The following is a 4,890-nucleotide window of genomic DNA, read 5'->3' as shown; positions in this document are numbered from 1 at the left end:
TGAAGTAAAATTTGAAGGTAACAAGAAAAAAAGTGCAATGTATAATGTGCATCTTTAGAAAAAGTAGAAACAATTGAATAATAGATTAAGAAATAGAATTTTAATATTTAAACAGATATGTGATATTTATAATTAGGATATTCCTTCTTATGATACAGATTGCAGCACTCCCCTGCCTTCCTCCCATCCTATGTGACTCTCATCCACGTGCTCTCATAATTTCAATAAATGGAGCCTATCAGACATGCTAGTAAAAGCTTCCTGCCTTTTTTGTCATACAGCAAGGATGCCAGTGTAGCACAGGAGCTGTCACTTGATTATTCCAGTGACATCAAACAAATAACAAACACATTTTCTACCAGCTATCTCCTACAAGAAAAAAAAAGTATAGATGTATATGTATATATGTATGTATGTGTATATATATGCATACATGTGTGTTTCTACATACATACATACACACACACACTATATATATATATGTATATACACATGCACATACATACAAACCTATATAAAAGGTCCAGGCTTACAGAAGTCATTCCATTTCCTGGTAAAAGGTGAGAAGAACCTAGAAAAGAATAGGTCACATTTAGAGTCTTTAATATTTATTTTCACATTTTCTTCATTCCAAGGATGTAGGTCTCAGGTTGAGGACCCATTTCCAGGTCTCAAACACAGTAGAAATAAGAATGCTATTAAACCCATTCTTCATATCATTCATTCATTACAAAGGAAACAATGTGGAACACAGCTAGTTGTTTATGCATAGTTGAAATAGGTATTTTTAAAAAAAAAACTTTTCTTAAAATCTTTTTAGAACAGTTAACAACAACTTTTTTCACCCAAAAAAGATCAACAAGTTCTCCTCATTCAGCCAGCTCATCCCTCCTCTGGCAAGAAAACAGCCATCACAAAAGAAGGCCCTAGATTCTTGCACCAACCTAACCCCAACACATGCCTCTAATGGGGCTGCATCTGGATATGGAATTGGGGAGAAATTCTTGAGTTTAGGTTTTAGTATTCTATGAGTCAAACCCATTACTAATGGATTTCGGTCCTAGGCCCATCCCCAGTGGGCTGTCAAGTGGAATGATCACATTGTGTGCTCAGCCCTGTTTCGAACCAAATGAAATTAGTTAGGGGATGGGAGAGGAAGAAGAAAATAACCAAAGAGGGAAGGAGAGTAAAATCTGGGAAGTATTCTACTTTGTTTACCCTGACATTTCCTTTTCAATTCAAATCAATAAATACTTAATGACTGTCTACTGTCTCATGTCATTTGTACTAGGAACTGAATGAACTGGGTTATAAGTTTATATTTCTATCTATGGCATCATATAATCTCCTAAATTCACAAATGTTAAATTCACAAATGTAAGCTATCTTCAACTCTTCTTTCTTGCTTCAACTCTCATATCAAATAAATTATTAAATTCCATGACTTTAAATTCCACTAGTCCTCTCATATTTGTCCTTTTCTTTCCATTTTCTTTTCATTACCCCCTCAGTTGGCCTACCTAGAAGGTCTTCTGGCATTAATCATCATCATCATCATCATCATCATCATCATCATCATCATCATCATCATCACCTTCTTCTTCTTCTCCTCCTCCTTCTTCTTCTTCTTCTTCTTCTTCTTCTTCTCCTTCTTCTCCTTCTCCTTCTCCTTCTTCTCCTCCTCCTCCTCCTCCTTCTCTTTCTCATTTTCCTCTTTTTTCTAGAATAGCTTTCCTTGTGTACAGATCTTGATATTTCTCCTTTTCAAAAACTTTAATATTGAGTCTGGCATAAACCTCTAATTCTCTAGCCTTGCATGAAAAATCTGCCACTATCTTTTGTCATCTTATTTTTCCAGGCATGTATTACTTTTGCTATATTCCATACTCTAGGCAAACTAGTTCTCTGTCTCCCAAACCCATCCTGCTGAGGCCCACCTTAATGTCTTTTGTCATGCTATCCCCTATGCCTCAAATATCCTCCTTTCCTGAAATAAAAAAGAAAATATAAGTTCTAGAAATTCTGTGAAGAAAACAAAATCTTCATAGGACTCTGGAGTGGATTAAATGAGAGAGAGGGAAAAAAAAACTTTGTAAAAGTCAATGGACCCTGAAATGTAATACAGAAATAATCATGGCCACCGCTGTTCAAAGACCAGATATGTTACATTTTGCCTCTCCCTCTGGATGTTCTGTTCCACTTAAGGGGTTTGGGGCTCTAGGAGTTTGGGTGAGTCTAGCCTCTCTTTCAATGACTGTAGTCCCCACAATTGTGTTCCCCCAAGTTTAGGGGGATCCCCTGCCTCCCAGTTGTATGTAAACACTAATAGTCACATTAGCTTTTACAAATTAATATTTACTTCAAACATGTAACAATAAATATGCAAATGTGTTCCTCCTTTACATGGGGCTTATTCCCTCATACCCCCATTGCATAACCACATACTCTGGAAAAGGGAAGGGAATTTGGCTAGTTAGCTACAACCAGCTACCTAACTGGATTCCTACCTGAAATCCTGGCTCCACAATTGTCATGACTGAAATTCCTGGTTCCAGTGGGTATTACTGGCCACACCTGAAAGTGAAGATAAAGGAAACCAAACAAAAACAGAAGAACCCCAAGCCAAAGGGCCAAAAAAAAAAAAGGAATGGTACCCCCCCTTCCCAATTCATTTATGGCACCCACACTGTGGATGAACTGTGTGTCATCTTCACCTTCTGAACACAACAGGAAAGAGAGTGTATGCAAGACATAGTGAGACTGTCCTAGTCTAATAGTTTTAAAGATGCAGCCTGTTCTAGCTACACAGTCAATTAAAGGGGATTACTCCCATTCACACAGTAGAAGACTGCAGGATGCCTCCTCCCAGAAGGTAGGTACACCTCCCTGTTAGATCTGGTCATGCTTTAAATAAGTCTTTATTACATTGGGACATTTGCTGAATTGATGGACAGATGATAACCTCAACTTTTGAAAATTTCCAAACCCTGGTCATTCTGAATTTAATCATTTAGATTTAAAATTTCATTTTATAGCCTTGAATTAACATCTGCAGGAGGTTGTAGCTGCACAAATGCCATGAAATTTGAGGCAACACAGCTATGGATAGATTGATGTGAACCTAGAGTCCTGAGCAAGGGAGTTATAGTCCCAAAGTGACTCTGGGTCCTAATGTAAATGTATTAGTTGGTTGACTAGTAAATAAGGTTGGAAGCAAACTGACATTGTTGCTCTATACAGTACCTTTTGTTGGTGGCTTCACTATGGTGGTTGGGGCCTAGAATATATAAATACTTTATGGGAGTCATCTTCTGACTAGGTTGCTGGGTAGATTCACTTCTCTTGTTGTCCTAGTATATATATCTTAAGTATCCTACATGGAAATCCATGAACTGCTTGGCTCATATTTGCAGTTGATGGATATCACTGGAATACTCATATCATATGTTGCAAGGCTAAGCCTACACTGGTGCAGGCTCACAACAATGGGCTGTATCTTTTTTCATCAGGCTGCTGCCTATGTGCTTCAGGTCAGAAACTCCAAGGTTCCTGATGACTAAGCTTAGGAAGCAGGAAACAATGGCCAAAATGAAATTTTCAATGTTGGTTAGAACAGGAACAAGAGAAGGAACAAAAGAAATATAAGCATATGGACCAGAGATTTCAACCAGCAAGGCTGAAGAATCCAACAATTTATAAGTCATTTCTTAGTGATGTGTTACTAATGGCTTTTCAACAGTTCTCAGGGATCGATGCAGTTATGTTCTATGCAGAGATCATTTTTGAAGAAGACAACTTTAAGGACAGTAGCCTTATTTTAGTAATTGTGGGCATCCTACAAATGGTCTTCAATGCTGTAGTTACTCTTGTCATCAACAGAGCTGACTGGAAATTACTCCTGTTGCTATCAGGCATTATTATAGCCCTGAGTTGTATAATGTTTGGTATCTACTTTAAAATTACTCCTCAGTTTCCTAACAACTCTTTACAACCTAGCCTCCTCACATACTTGAATCCATAGTCTATAGGAAAAAATGCTGGACTACTGTGGTTAATGGTATTTTAGTATGATATTCTTTGTCATAGGTTTTTCTTTAACCTGGGGATCCATTGCCTGGCTAGAAATATCAGAAATATTCCAAGCCCAAGTCAAAAGTCTGGCCAGTGTTCTTACCACCTGGATCATGGTCTTTCTTGTTAAAGAAATTAGCAGCCTTATAGGTGTTCTGACTTCAAATGGAAATTTCTCATCTTTCTCTACTTTGTGCTTGCTCAGTGTAATTTTCACATTATTCTGTGTTGCTGAAACTAAGGAAAAGACTTTAGAGTGAACTGAACGAAACACATTTTCAAGGAAGATGATGAATTTCTTGCTGAGACCATCCTTGCTACACAGGGGTACCCTGCCTGACCAAAATTAAAGGAAAATGATGATTTGACTCTTCTGTATTTCCCAATAAGCATAATCTTTATCTGGAATGTTAGGCTTTAGCTGAAACTGAGAGAACCAATACAAAATATGTGTAAAAATAAGATTTTAATTACTTCTAAATATATTTCAAGTAGATTTTTTTTCTTTTTCTTCAGGCCATCTCCACAGAGGACCCTGAGAACCTTCCTTATTGAATTATTGAATAGACCTCATCCCAGCTATATTGGGTACAGTGTAGTGTGGTGCATGAGGTTCCTGTTGGTATCTATTCCCAATTAATTCTTGGTTAACTTGGTATAAGAAAAAAAAAAACTACAAGAGCGTTGGAGTCTCAGGATTGGTTTCTTTCATCTATGCATTTTCCTTTATACAATGAAAAGGATAAGACTCAAATATTATATCTTGCGCTCTTTAGACTAGAAGATAATTTTAGGAATTGATTCCCATTCAGATGATTT

The 4,890-nt window shown here is 37.2% G+C and overlaps 1 pseudogene; it reads left to right on the top strand.

Annotated features, from left to right (window-relative positions):
• The first annotated feature begins 2,785 nt into the window (after window positions 1-2,785).
• Window positions 2,786-4,331, top strand: LOC114026598 (annotated as a pseudogene).
• Window positions 4,332-4,890: the final 559 nt, after the last annotated feature.

This window comes from Vombatus ursinus, unplaced genomic scaffold (assembly GCF_900497805.2).
Source record: "Vombatus ursinus unplaced genomic scaffold, bare-nosed wombat genome assembly UNPS02014841.1, whole genome shotgun sequence".
Classification (NCBI taxonomy): Eukaryota; Metazoa; Chordata; class Mammalia; order Diprotodontia; family Vombatidae; genus Vombatus; species Vombatus ursinus.
The sequence above is the reverse complement of the archived record's forward strand: the minus strand, read 5'-3'. Positions and strand labels throughout refer to the sequence as shown.